This window comes from Scyliorhinus torazame, chromosome 5 (genome assembly GCF_047496885.1).
Source record: "Scyliorhinus torazame isolate Kashiwa2021f chromosome 5, sScyTor2.1, whole genome shotgun sequence".
In the NCBI taxonomy this organism is placed as follows: domain Eukaryota; kingdom Metazoa; phylum Chordata; class Chondrichthyes; order Carcharhiniformes; family Scyliorhinidae; genus Scyliorhinus; species Scyliorhinus torazame.
The window spans coordinates 123368697-123384250 of NC_092711.1; the positions used below are offsets into that span (position 1 = coordinate 123368697).

At 45.3% G+C, this 15554-nt stretch overlaps 2 non-coding genes across 2 annotated transcripts; both read left to right on the plus strand.

Moving 5' to 3' along the window:
• The first annotated feature begins 6630 nt into the window (after nucleotides 1-6630).
• On the plus strand, nucleotides 6631-6703 carry trnav-cac (transfer RNA valine (anticodon CAC)). Its single transcript has one exon. It is a non-coding gene; the product is annotated as a tRNA-Val (tRNA).
• A 6343-nt stretch (nucleotides 6704-13046) lies between these two features.
• On the plus strand, nucleotides 13047-13119 carry trnav-cac (transfer RNA valine (anticodon CAC)). The gene has a single exon. It is a non-coding gene; the product is annotated as a tRNA-Val (tRNA).
• The last annotated feature ends 2435 nt before the right edge of the window (nucleotides 13120-15554 follow it).

The following is a 15554-nucleotide window of genomic DNA, read 5'->3' on the forward strand; positions in this document are numbered from 1 at the left end:
AGTCAGTTCAATTCTCCACTTTGGCTCTGTGCATTAGATGGGTCACGTCCCTGTGAAGTTAACGCAGATCATGTTAAGTTCGATCTAATTTCTACATCTTGTGGTTTTATATGTTGAAACATCTGCTTTGAAAGAAACAGCAGTCGTCTTGTAATAAGTGGCCTGGCCTCTCAGCCTCACCATGCGAATCTGCAGCAACACAGTGAGGTTGCACATTGTACACGTCCGTTGATTTCCATCTGTTTCTATAGTGTAGTGGTTATCACATTCGCCTAACACGCGAAAAGTTCGAAACCGAGCAGAAAGTTCTCTTACTTCCAGTTTAGTCTGTTGCTGACTATTGCCGCAATCTCGTAACTGGTCTTCATCAACGAGGAATAGCAAAATGCATGCACCCGTATCGTTGTGGTTATTTTCGAAAGCCCTGCCTTCTCAATTTAACTTCCACTTCAAGCATAACTTATCTTCAGGTCTGTAAAGTTCGATTCCTGATTGTTTTATAAGTTGAGACATCGGTTTTAAAGAAACGGCTGTCTTCTTGTCATAAGTGACATGGCCTCTCAGACGAACCATGAGAATCTGCAGCAACACAGTGAGGTTGAACATTGCACAAGTCCATTGATTACTGCACCGCCAGCGGTTTCTGTAGTGTAGTGGTTAGCACATTCCCCTAACATGGGAAAGGTCCCCGAGGCCATACCGGGTAGAAACATCAAGTGCTTCTCATGTTGTGTGAGGAATGTTTGCACAAAGTACTTTTGTTCCCCCATCTCGTATGTTCGAGGATTATGAGGTTTAGTCTCTCATGAGCCACTAAAATAAATTCCACATTAAGTCACAAGCACTGAATTATCGACAGGCAATGAGAAGAAAAGGACCTTCTTATTTTGGACATTCGGAGCTAGTTCATCCACAACAGAATTGCATGCATTTACAAATGCAGATTAACATACTTATTCACCATCTCAAACATGTCTAAATAAACGACAAATGCAACTTACTGCGGATGCTTCATTCTGAAACAAAAACAGAACATACTGGACAATCTCAGCAGGACTGACAGCCTCTGTGGAGCGAGATGGCAGCGGTCGTTCCGGGCCTGGGTGACTCTTTGTCAAAGCTGGAGAACTGGAAATGGGGTCAGATTCAGACTAATGTGGATGGGGCGGGGTTGGCGTGCCCTATTGGGCCTCGATAGAGTGGTCAGCAATAGGTGGAAAATGACGAAAATGTCTCGGACAGAAAGAAAAAGGGAATGTAAATGAGGCTAATCAAGGCTAACAAAGGTGCTGATAGTGGCGCCTCAAGAGATCAGAATGTGTTAATAGCAGAACAAAGTAAGCAGTGTGTCAGCGAACAATTGGCGACAGGGTTGCTCAAGTAGGATGGTATGGGCTGGGGGGCAATGCTGAGGGTAAAACATACCAATGAAAGGAATGAAAATAACTTGATGGAAATAAACAGATGGTGGAGGTAGAAGAGAGATTACACAGTCTGATGTTGTTGAACTGAATAAAATGAAACATACAGAGAGCTGCCTGAATCAACTGGAATTAGTCAATAGAGGTAAGTGAATGTCATATCCCTAGACCAACGAGCCCCGGGAACGTAACAGAAGCACGCTGTTATTGCCATCGAAAGTCGATCTAACATCTGCGGAAAATACTGGAACAACTCAGCGAGTCAGGCGGGATTTGTCGACAGGACAACAAAGCTCGTCTTTCACCATCACCTTTCATTTAAACCGGGGCGGGTTAGAAATGTCGGACGTTTTAACCAAGTCAAATCCTGGTGGGAGCAAACAGAACAACAGGAAAGCGCTCTGACAGGGTGCAAGTCAGGAGAGATTAAATGAGAAAAGGCCTAGGGTTCCCTGGCCACAGAGTGAGGTGAGCATCGAATGAGAGAATAATTACACCACAGTATGAGGCCATTCCAGCCGCTGTGTCTGTGCCAGCTCTCAACAACTACCGCCCGGATACAAAGAAGAAGTGGAAACAAGATTCAAACCCAAATCTGCGATGGAAGTACACACAGAGTGGGGCAGCATTTACAGTGTCAGACTGTTGCACACACTATGAGTGTGCAAGCTGTATTGAGCCCAGTGGAAAGATGCGCTGCTGTTCCTCGAGTGTTTGTTGAGCTTCTTTGGAACATTTCAGGAGGCCGAGGTCCGGGAGGTCAGCGTTAAGATGCAGCTCACCAGTCAGTTCAATTCTCCACTTTTGCTCTGTGGATTAGATGGGTCACGTCCCTGTGAAGTTAACGCAGATCATGTTAAGTTCGATCTAATTTCTACATCTTGTGGTTTTATATGTTGAAACATCTGTTTTTGAAAGAAACAGCAGTCGTCTTGTAATAAGTGGCCTGGCCTCTCAGCCTCACCATGCGAATCTGCAGCAACACAGTGAGGTTGCACATTGTACACGTCCGTTGATTTCCATCTGTTTCTATAGTGTAGTGGTTATCACATTCGCCTAACACGCGAAAAGTTCGAAACCGAGCAGAAAGTTCTCGTACTTCCAGTTTAGTCTGTTGCTGACTATTGCCGCAATCTCGTAACTGGTCTTCATCAACGAGGAATAGCAAAATGCATGCACCCGTATGGTTGTGGTTATTTTCGAAAGCCCTGCCTTCTCAATTTAACTTCCACTTCAAGCAAAACATAACTTATCTTCAGGTCTGTAAATTTCGATTCCTGATTGTTTTCTAAGTTGAGACATCGGTTTTAAAGAAACGGATGTCTTCTTGTCATAAGTGACATGGCCTCTCAGACGAACCATGAGACGCTGCAGCAACACAGTGAGGTTGAACATTGCATAAGTCCATTGATTACTGCACCGCCAGCGGTTTCTGTAGTGTAGTGGTTAGCACATTCCCCTAACATGCGAAAGGTCCCCGGGGCCATACCGGGTAGAAACATCAAGTGCTTCTCATGTTGTGTGAGGAATGTTTGCACAAAGTACTTTTGTTCCCCCATCTCGTATGTTCGAGGATTATGAGGTTTAGTCTCTCATGAGCCACTAAAATAAATTCCACATTGAGTCACAAGCACTGAATTATCGACAGGCAAAGAGAAGGAAAGGACCTTCCTATTTTGGATATTCGGAGCTAGTTCATCCACAACAGAATTTCATGCATTTACAAATGCAGATAAACATACTTATTCACCATCTCAAACATGTCTAAATAAACGACAAATGCAACTTACTGCGGATGCTTCATTCTGAAACAAAAACAGAACATACTGGACAATCTCAGCAGGACTGACAGCCTCTGTGGAGCGAGATGGCAGCGGTCGTTCCGGGCCTGGGTGACTCTTTGTCAAAGCTGGAGAACTGGAAATGGGGTCAGATTCAGACTAATGTGGATGGGGCGGGGTTGGCGTGCCCTATTGGGCCTCGATAGAGTGGTCAGCAATAGGTGGAAAATGACGAAAATGTCTCGGACAGAAAGAAAAAGGGAATGTAAATGAGGCTAATCAAGGCTAACAAAGGTGCTGATAGTGGCGCCTCAAGAGATCAGAATGTGTTAATAGCAGAACAAAGTAAGCAGTGTGTCAGCGAACAATTGGCGACAGGGTTGCTCAAGTAGGATGGTATGGGCTGGGGGGCAATGCTGAGGGTAAAACATACCAATGAAAGGAATGAAAATAACTTGATGGAAATAAACAAATGGTGGAGGTAGAAGAGAGATTACACAGTCTGATGTTGTTGAACTGAATAAAATGAAACATACAGAGAGCTGCCTGAATCAACTGGAATTAGTCAATAGAGGTAAGTGAATGTCATATCCCTAGACCAACGAGCCCCGGGAACGTAACAGAAGCACGCTGTTATTGCCATCGAAAGTCGATCTAACATCTGCGGAAAATACTGGAACAACTCAGCGAGTCAGGCGGGATTTGTCGACAGGACAACAAAGCTCGTCTTTCACCATCACCTTTCATTTAAACCGGGGCGGGTTAGAAATGTCGGACGTTTTAACCAAGTCAAATCCTGGTGGGAGCAAACAGAACAACAGGAAAGCGCTCTGACAGGGTGCAAGTCAGGAGAGATTAAATGAGAAAAGGCCTAGGGTTCCCTGGCCACAGAGTGAGGTGAGCATCGAATGAGAGAATAATTACACCACAGTATGAGGCCATTCCAGCCGCTGTGTCTGTGCCAGCTCTCAACAACTACCGCCCGGATACAAAGAAGAAGTGGAAACAAGATTCAAACCCAAATCTGCGATGGAAGTACACACAGAGTGGGGCAGCATTTACAGTGTCAGACTGTTGCACACACTATGAGTGTGCAAGCTGTATTGAGCCCAGTGGAAAGATGCGCTGCTGTTCCTCGAGTGTTTGTTGAGCTTCTTTGGAACATTTCAGGAGGCCGAGGTCCGGGAGGTCAGCGTTAAGATGCAGCTCTCCAGTCAGTTCAATTCTCCACTTTGGCTCTGTGGATTAGATGGGTCACGTCCCTGTGAAGTTAACGCAGATCATGTTAAGTTCGATCTAATTTCTACATCTTGTGGTTTTATATGTTGAAACATCTGTTTTTGAAAGAAACAGCAGTCGTCTTGTAATAAGTGGCCTGGCCTCTCAGCCTCACCATGCGAATCTGCAGCAACACAGAGAGGTTGCACATTGTACACGTCCGTTGATTGCCAGCTGTTTCTGTAGTGTAGTGGTTATCACATTCGCCTAACACGCGCAAAGTTCGAAACCGAGCAGAAACTTCTCGTACTTCCAGTTTAGTCTGTTGCTGACTATTGCCGCAATCTCGTAACTGGTCTTCATCAACGAGGAATAGCAAAATGCATGCACCCGTATGGTTGTGGTTATTTTCGAAAGCCCTGCCTTCTCAATTTAACTTCCACTTCAAGCATAACCTATCTTCAGGTCTGTAAAGTTCGATTCCTGATTGTTTTATAAGTTGAGACATCGGTTTTAAAGAAACGGCTGTCTTCTTGTAATAAGTGACATGGCCTCTCAGACGAACCATGAGAATCTGCAGCAACACAGTGAGGTTGAACACTGCACAAGTCCATTGATTACTGCACCGCCAGCGGTTTCTGTAGTGTAGTGGTTAGCACATTCCCCTAACATGCGAAAGGTCCCCGAGGCCATACCGGGTAGAAACATCAAGTGCTTCTCATGTTGTGTGAGGAATGTTTGCACAAAGTACTTTTGTTCCCCCATCTCGTATGTTCGAGGATTATGAGGTTTAGTCTCTCATGAGCCACTAAAATAAATTCCACATTAAGTCACAAGCACTGAATTTTCGACAGGCAATGAGAAGAAAAGGACCTTCTTATTTTGGATATTCGGAGCTAGTTCATCCACAACAGAATTTCATGCATTTACAAATGCAGATAAACATACTTATTCACCATCTCAAACATGTCTAAATGAACGACAAATGCAACTTACTGCGGATGCCTCATTCTGAAACAAAAACAGAACATACTGGACAATCTCAGCAGGACTGACAGCCTCTGTGGAGCGAGATGGCAGCGGTCGTTCCGGGCCTGGGTGACTCTTTGTCAAAGCTGGAGAACTGGAAATGGGGTCAGATTCAGACTAATGTGGATGGGGCGGGGTTGGCGTGCCCGATTGGGCCTCGATAGAGTGGTCAGCAATAGGTGGAAAATGACGAAAATGTCTCGGACAGAAAGAAAAAGGGAATGTAAATGAGGCTAATCAAGGCTAACAAAGGTGCTGATAGTGGCGCCTCAAGAGATCAGAATGTGTTAATAGCAGAACAAAGTAAGCAGTGTGTCAGCGAACAATTGGCCACAGGGATCAGATTGCTCAAGTAGGATGGTATGGGCTGGGGGGAGGGGGGCAATGCTGAGGGTAAAACATACCAATGGAAGGAATGCAAATAACTTGATGGAAATAAACAGATGGTGGAGGGAGAAGAGAGATTACACAGTCTGATGTTGTTGAACTGAATAAAATGAAACATACAGAGAGCTGCCTGAATCTACTGGAATAAGTCAATAGAGGTAAGTGAATGTCCACACATAGACAAGCTTTTAGACAATGTCGCGATTGTCTCGCGAACCTATTGGTTCCCTGCTGTGTGAGCTCAGCTTCTCAAAGCAAACCCAATGTGAATGAATCCCGCCGAATGAGCCGCATAGAAATGAAGAAAACATATCGCCTGACCAACAGAAAACGTTATCAAAGGGCTCGTCCGGGATTTGAACCCGGGACCTCCCGCAAGTTTCGCAATCGAGACACCCAAAGCGAGAATCATACTTCTAGACCAACGAGCCGCGGAACTGGCACAGAAGCACGCTGTTATAGCCATCGAAAGTTGATCCAACATCTGCGGAAGATACTGGAACAACTCAGCGAGTCAGGCGGGATTTGTCGACAGGACAACAAAGCTCGTCTTTCACCATCACCTTTCATTAAAACCGGGACGGGTTAGAAATGTCGGACGTTTTAACCAAGTCAAATCCCGGTGGGAGCAAACAGAACAACAGGAAAGCGCTCTGACAGGGTGCAAGTCAGGAGAGATTAAATGAGAAAAGGCAGTCGTCTTGTAATAAGTGGCCTAGCCTCTCAGCCTCACCATGCGAATCTGCAGCAGCACAGTGAGGTTGCACATTGTACACGTCCGTGGATGGCCAGCTGTTTCTGTAGTGTAGTGGTTATCACATTCGCCTCACACGCGAAAGGTCCCCGGTTCGAAACCGGGCAGAAACATCTCGTACTACCAGGTTAGTCTGTTGCTGACTACAGCCGCAATCTCATAACTGGTCTTCATCACCGAGGAATAGCAAAATGCATGCACCCGTATGGTTGTGGTTATTTTCGAAAGCCCTGCCTTCTCAATTTAACTTCCACTTCAAGCAAAACATAACTTATCTTCAGGTCTGTAAATTTCGATTCCTGATTGTTTTCTAAGTTGAGACATCGGTTTTAAAGAAACGGCTGTCTTCTTGTCATAAGTGACATGGCCTCTCAGACGAACCATGAGAAGCTGCAGCAACACAGTGAGGTTGAACATTGCATAAGTCCATTGATTACTGCACCGCCAGCGGTTTCTGTAGTGTAGTGGTTAGCACATTCCCGTAACATGCGAAAGGTCCCCGGGGCCATACCGGGTAGAAACATCAAGTGCTTCTCATGTTGTGTGAGGAATGTTTGCACAAAGTACTTTTGTTCCCCCATCTCGTATGTTCGAGGATTATGAGGTTTAGTCTCTCATGAGCCACTAAAATAAATTCCACATTAAGTCACAAGCACTGAATTTTCGACAGGCAATGAGAAGAAAAGGACCTTCCTATTTTGGATATTCGGAGCTAGTTCATCCACAACAGAATTTCATGCATTTACAAATGCAGATAAACATACTTATTCACCATCTCAAACATGTCTAAATAAACGACAAATGCAACTTACTGCGGATGCTTCATTCTGAAACAAAAACAGAACATACTGGACAATCTCAGCAGGACTGACAGCCTCTGTGGAGCGAGATGGCAGCGGTCGTTCCGGGCCTGGGTGACTCTTTGTCAAAGCTGGAGAACTGGAAATGGGGTCAGATTCAGACTAATGTGGATGGGGCGGGGTTGGCGTGCCCTATTGGGCCTCGATAGAGTGGTCAGCAATAGGTGGAAAATGACGAAAATGTCTCGGACAGAAAGAAAAAGGGAATGTAAATGAGGCTAATCAAGGCTAACAAAGGTGCTGATAGTGGCGCCTCAAGAGATCAGAATGTGTTAATAGCAGAACAAAGTAAGCAGTGTGTCAGCGAACAATTGGCGACAGGGTTGCTCAAGTAGGATGGTATGGGCTGGGGGGAGGGGGGCAATGCTGAGGGTAAAACATACCAATGGAAGGAATGAAAATAACTTGATGGAAATAAAGAGATGGTGGAGGTAGAAGAGAGATTACACAGTCTTATGTTGTTGAACTGAATAAAATGAAACATACAGAGAGCTGCCTGAATCAACTGGAATTAGTCAATAGAGGTAAGTGAATGTCATACCCCTAGACCAACGAGCCCCGGGAACGTAACAGAAGCACGCTGTTATTGCCATCGAAAGTCGATCTAACATCTGCGGAAAATACTGGAACAACTCAGCGAGTCAGGCGGGATTTGTCGACAGGACAACAAAGCTCGTCTTTCACCATCACCTTTCATTAAAACCGGGGAAGGTTAGAAATGTCGGACGTTTTAACCAAGCCAAATCCTGGTGGGAGCAAACAGAACAACAGGAAAGCGGTCTGACAGGGTGCAAGTCAGGAGAGATTAAATGAGAAAAGGCCTAGGGTTCCCTGGCCACAGAGTGAGGTGAGCATCGAATGAGAGAATAATTACACCACAGTATGAGGCCATTCTAGCCGCTGTGTCTGTGCCAGCTCTCAACAACTACCGCCCGGATACAAAGAAGAAGTGGAAACAAGATTCAAACCCAAATCTGCGATGGAAGTACACACAGAATGGGGGCAGCATTTACAGTGTGAGACTGTTGCACACACTATGAGTGTGCAAGCTGTATTGAGCCCAGTGGAAAGATGCGCTGCTGTTCCTCGAGTGTTTGTTGAGCTTCTTTGGAACATTTCAGGAGGCCGAGGTCCGGGAGGTCAGCGTTAAGATGCAGCTCTCCAGTCAGTTCAATTCTCCACTTTGGCTCTGTGGATTAGATGGGTCACGTCCCTGTGAAGTTAACGCAGATCATGTTAAGTTCGATCTAATTTCTACATCTTGTGGTTTTATATGTTGAAACATCTGCTTTGAAAGAAACAGCAGTCGTCTTGTAATAAGTGGCCTGGCCTCTCAGCCTCACCATGCGAATCTGCAGCAACACAGTGAGGTTGCACATTGTACACGTCCGTTGATTTCCATCTGTTTCTATAGTGTAGTGGTTATCACATTCGCCTAACACGCGAAAAGTTCGAAACCGAGCAGAAAATTCTCGTACTTCCAGTTTAGTCTGTTGCTGACTATTGCCGCAATCTCGTAACTGGTCTTCATCAACGAGGAATAGCAAAATGCATGCACCCGTATGGTTGTGGTTATTTTCGAAAGCCCTGCCTTCTCAATTTAACTTCCACTTCAAGCAAAACATAACTTATCTTCAGGTCTGTAAATTTCGATTCCTGATTGTTTTCTAAGTTGAGACATCGGTTTTAAAGAAACGGATGTCTTCTTGTCATAAGTGACATGGCCTCTCAGACGAACCATGAGACGCTGCAGCAACACAGTGAGGTTGAACATTGCATAAGTCCATTGATTACTGCACCGCCAGCGGTTTCTGCAGTGTAGTGGTTAGCACATTCCCCTAACATGCGAAAGGTCCCCGGGGCCATACCGGGTAGAAACATCAAGTGCTTCTCATGTTGTGTGAGGAATGTTTGCACAAAGTACTTTTGTTCCCCCATCTCGTATGTTCGAGGATTATGAGGTTTAGTCTCTCATGAGCCACTAAAATAAATTCCACATTAAGTCACAAGCACTGAATTATCGACAGGCAAAGAGAAGGAAAGGACCTTCCTATTTTGGATATTCGGAGCTAGTTCATCCACAACAGAATTTCATGCATTTACAAATGCAGATAAACATACTTATTCACCATCTCAAACATGTCTAAATAAACGACAAATGCAACTTACTGCGGATGCTTCATTCTGAAACAAAAACAGAACATACTGGACAATCTCAGCAGGACTGACAGCCTCTGTGGAGCGAGATGGCAGCGGTCGTTCCGGGCCTGGGTGACTCTTTGTCAAAGCTGGAGAACTGGAAATGGGGTCAGATTCAGACTAATGTGGATGGGGCGGGGTTGGCGTGCCCTATTGGGCCTCGATAGAGTGGTCAGCAATAGGTGGAAAATGACGAAAATGTCTCGGACAGAAAGAAAAAGGGAATGTAAATGAGGCTAATCAAGGCTAACAAAGGTGCTGATAGTGGCGCCTCAAGAGATCAGAATGTGTTAATAGCAGAACAAAGTAAGCAGTGTGTCAGCGAACAATTGGCGACAGGGTTGCTCAAGTAGGATGGTATGGGCTGGGGGGAGGGGGGCAATGCTGAGGGTAAAACATACCAATGAAAGGAATGAAAATAACTTGATGGAAATAAACAGATGGTGGAGGGAGAAGAGAGATTACACAGTCTGATGTTGTTGAACTGAATAAAATGAAACATACAGAGAGCTGCCTGAATCAACTGGAATTAGTCAATAGAGGTAAGTGAATGTCATACCCCTAGACCAACGAGCCCCGGGAACGTAACAGAAGCACGCTGTTATTGCCATCGAAAGTCGATCTAACATCTGCGGAAAATACTGGAACAACTCAGCGAGTCAGGCGGGATTTGTCGACAGGACAACAAAGCTCGTCTTTCACCATCACCTTTCATTTAAACCGGGGCGGGTTAGAAATGTCGGACGTTTTAACCAAGTCAAATCCTGGTGGGAGCAAACAGAACAACAGGAAAGCGGTCTGACAGGGTGCAAGTCAGGAGAGATTAAATGAGAAAAGGCCTATGGTTCCCTGGCCACAGAGTGAGGTGAGCATCGAATGAGAGGATAATTACACCACAGTATGAGGCCATTCTAGCCGCTGTGTCTGTGCCAGCTCTCAACAACTACCGCCCGGATACAAAGAAGAAGTGGAAACAAGATTCAAACCCAAATCTGCGATGGAAGTACACACAGAATGGGGGCAGCATTTGCAGTGTGAGACTGTTGCACACACTATGAGTGTGCAAGCTGTATTGAGCCCAGTGGAAAGATGCGCTGCTGGTCCTCGAGTGTTTGTTGAGCTTCTTTGGAACATTTCAGGAGGCCGAGGTCCGGGAGGTCAGCGTTAAGATGCAGCTCTCCAGTCAGTTCAATTCTCCACTTTGGCTCTGTGGATTAGATGGGTCACGTCCCTGTGAAGTTAACGCAGATCATGTTAAGTTCGATCTAATTTCTACATCATGTGGTTTTATATGTTGAAACATCTGTTTTTGAAAGAAACAGCAGTCGTCTTGTAATAAGTGGCCTGGCCTCTCAGCCTCACCATGCGAATCTGCAGCAACACAGAGAGGTTGCACATTGTACACGTCCGTTGATTGCCAGCTGTTTCTGTAGTGTAGTGGTTATCACATTCGCCTAACACGCGAAAAGTTCGAAACCGAGCAGAAACTTCTCGTACTTCCAGTTTAGTCTGTTGCTGACTATTGCCGCAATCTCGTAACTGGTCTTCATCAACGAGGAATAGCAAAATGCATGCACCCGTATGGTTGTGGTTATTTTCGAAAGCCCTGCCTTCTCAATTTAACTTCCACTTCAAGCATAACTTATCTTCAGGCCTGTAAAGTTCGATTCCTGATTGTTTTATAAGTTGAGACATCGGTTTTAAAGAAACGGCTGTCTTCTTGTAATAAGTGACATGGCCTCTCAGACGAACCATGAGAATCTGCAGCAACACAGTGAGGTTGAACACTGCACAAGTCCATTGATTACTGCACCGCCAGCGGTTTCTGTAGTGTAGTGCTTAGCACATTCCCCTAACATGCGAAAGGTCCCCGAGGCCATACCGGGTAGAAACATCAAGTGCTTCTCATGTTGTGTGAGGAATGTTTGCACAAAGTACTTTTGTTCCCCCATCTCGTATGTTCGAGGATTATGAGGTTTAGTCTCTCATGAGCCACTAAAATAAATTCCACATTAAGTCACAAGCACTGAATTTTCGACAGGCAATGAGAAGAAAAGGACCTTCTTATTTTGGATATTCGGAGCTAGTTCATCCACAACAGAATTTCATGCATTTACAAATGCAGATAAACATACTTATTCACCATCTCAAACATGTCTAAATGAACGACAAATGCAACTTACTGCGGATGCTTCATTCTGAAACAAAAACAGAACATACTGGACAATCTCAGCAGGACTGACAGCCTCTGTGGAGCGAGATGGCAGCGGTCGTTCCGGGCCTGGGTGACTCTTTGTCAAAGCTGGAGAACTGGAAATGGGGTCAGATTCAGACTAATGTGGATGGGGCGGGGTTGGCGTGCCCGATTGGGCCTCGATAGAGTGGTCAGCAATAGGTGGAAAATGACGAAAATGTCTCGGACAGAAAGAAAAAGGGAATGTAAATGAGGCTAATCAAGGCTAACAAAGGTGCTGATAGTGGCGCCTCAAGAGATCAGAATGTGTTAATAGCAGAACAAAGTAAGCAGTGTGTCAGCGAACAATTGGCCACAGGGATCAGATTGCTCAAGTAGGATGGTATGGGCTGGGGGGAGGGGGGCAATGCTGAGGGTAAAACATACCAATGGAAGGAATGAAAATAACTTGATGGAAATAAACAGATGGTGGATGGAGAAGAGAGATTACACAGTCTGATGTTGTTGAACTGAATAAATTGAAACATACAGAGAGCTGCCTGAATCTACTGGAATAAGTCAATAGAGGTAAGTGAATGTCCACACATAGACAAGCTTTTAGACAATGTCGCGATTGTCTCGCGAACCTATTGGTTCCCTGCTGTGTGAGCTCAGCTTCTCAAAGCAAACTCAATGTGAATGAATCCCGCCGAATGAGCCGCATAGAAATGAAGAAAACATATCGCCTGACCAACAGAAAACGTTATCAAAGGGCTCGTCCGGGATTTGAACCCGGGACCTCCCGCAAGTTTCGCAATCGAGACACCCAAAGCGAGAATCATACTCCTAGACCAACGAGCCGCGGAACTGGCACAGAAGCACGCTGTTATAGCCATCGAAAGTTGATCCAACATCTGCGGAAGATACTGGAACAACTCAGCGAGTCAGGCGGGATTTGTCGACAGGACAACAAAGCTCGTCTTTCACCATCACCTTTCATTAAAACCGGGACGGGTTAGAAATGTCGGACGTTTTAACCAAGTCAAATCCCGGTGGGAGCAAACAGAACAACAGGAAAGCGCTCTGACAGGGTGCAAGTCAGGAGAGATTAAATGAGAAAAGGCAGTCGTCTTGTAATAAGTGGCCTAGCCTCTCAGCCTCACCATGCGAATCTGCAGCAGCACAGTGAGGTTGCACATTGTACACGTCTGTGGATTGCCAGCTGTTTCTGTAGTGTAGTGGTTATCACATTCGCCTCACACGCGAAAGGTCCCCGGTTCGAAACCGGGCAGAAACATCTCGTACTACCAGGTTATTCTGTTGCTGACTATTGCCGCAATCTCATAACTGGTCTTCATAACCGAGAAATAGCAAAATGCATGCACCTGTATGGTTGTGGTTATTTTCGAAAGCCCTCCCTTCTCAATTTAACTTCCACTTCAAGCAAAACATAACTTATCTTCAGGTCTGTAAATTTCGATTCCTGATTGTTTTCTAAGTTGAGACATCGGTTTTAAAGAAACGGCTGTCTTCTTGTCATAAGTGACATGGCCTCTCAGACGAACCATGAGAAGCTGCAGCAACACAGTGAGGTTGAACATTGCATAAGTCCATTGATTACTGCACCGCCAGCGGTTTCTGTAGTGTAGTGGTTAGCACATTCCCGTAACATGCGAAAGGTCCCCGGGGCCATACCGGGTAGAAACATCAAGTGCTTCTCATGTTGTGTGAGGAATGTTTGCGCGAAGTACTTTTGTTCCCCCATCTCGTATGTTCGAGGATTATGAGGTTTAGTCTCTCATGAGCCACTAAAATAAATTCCACATTAAGTCACAAGCACTGAATTTTCGACAGGCAATGAGAAGAAAAGGACCTTCCTATTTTGGATATTCGGAGCTAGTTCATCCACAACAGAATTTCATGCATTTACAAATGCAGATAAACATACTTATTCACCATCTCAAACATGTCTAAATAAACGACAAATGCAACTTACTGCGGATGCTTCATTCTGAAACAAAAACAGAACATACTGGACAATCTCAGCAGGACTGACAGCCTCTGTGGAGCGAGATGGCAGCGGTCGTTCCGGGCCTGGGTGACTCTTTGTCAAAGCTGGAGAACTGGAAATGGGGTCAGATTCAGACTAATGTGGATGGGGCGGGGTTGGCGTGCCCGATTGGGCCTCGATAGAGTGGTCAGCAATAGGTGGAAAATGACGAAAATGTCTCGGACAGAAAGAAAAAGGGAATGTAAATGAGGCTAATCAAGGCTAACAAAGGTGCTGATAGTGGCGCCTCAAGAGATCAGAATGTGTTAATAGCAGAACAAAGTAAGCAGTGTGTCAGCGAACAATTGGCGACAGGGTTGCTCAAGTAGGATGGTATGGGCTGGGGGGAGGGGGGCAATGCTGAGGGTAAAACATACCAATGGAAGGAATGAAAATAACTTGATGGAAATAAACAGATGGTGGAGGTAGAAGAGAGATTACACAGTCTGATGTTGTTGAACTGAATAAAATGAAACATACAGAGAGCTGCCTGAATCAACTGGAATTAGTCAATAGAGGTAAGTGAATGTCATACCCCTAGACCAACGAGCCCCGGGAACGTAACAGAAGCACGCTGTTATTGCCATCGAAAGTCGATCTAACATCTGCGGAAAATACTGGAACAACTCAGCGAGTCAGGCGGGATTTGTCGACAGGACAACAAAGCTCGTCTTTCACCATCACCTTTCATTAAAACCGGGGAAGGTTAGAAATGTCGGACGTTTTAACCAAGCCAAATCCTGGTGGGAGCAAACAGAACAACAGGAAAGCGCTCTGACAGGGTGCAAGTCAGGAGAGATTAAATGAGAAAAGGCCTAGGGTTCCCTGGCCACAGAGTGAGGTGAGCATCGAATGAGAGAATAATTACACCACAGTATGAGGCCATTCTAGCCGCTGTGTCTGTGCCAGCTCTCAACAACTACCGCCCGGATACAAAGAAGAAGTGGAAACAAGATTCAAACCCAAATCTGCGATGGAAGTACACACAGAATGGGGGCAGCATTAACAGTGTGAGACTGTTGCACACACTATGAGTGTGAAAGCTGTATTGAGCCCAGTGGAAAGATGCGCTGCTGTTCCTCGAGTGTTTGTTGAGCTTCTTTGGAACATTTCAGGAGGCCGAGGTCCGGGAAGTCAGCGTTAAGATGCAACTCTCCAGTCAGTTCAATTCTCCACTTTGGCTCTGTGGATTAGATGGGTCACGTCCCTGTGAAGTTAACGCAGATCATGTTAAGTTCGATCTAATTTCTACATCTTGTGGTTTTATATGTTGAAACATCTGCTTTGAAAGAAACAGCAGTCGTCTTGTAATAAGTGGCCTGGCCTCTCAGCCTCACCATGCGAATCTGCAGCAACACAGTGAGGTTGCACATTGTACACGTCCGTTGATTTCCAGCTGTTTCTATAGTGTAGTGGTTATCACATTCGCCTAACACGCGAAAAGTTCGAAACCGAGCAGAAACTTCTCGTACTTCCAGTTTAGTCTGTTGCTGACTATTGCCGCAATCTCGTAACTGGTCTTCATCAACGAGGAATAGCAAAATGCATGCACCCGTATGGTTGTGGTTATTTTCGAAAGCCCTGCCTTCTCAATTTAACTTCCACTTCAAGCATAACTTATCTTCAGGTCTGTAAAGTTCGATTCCTGATTGTTTTATAAGTTGAGACATCGGTTTTAAAGA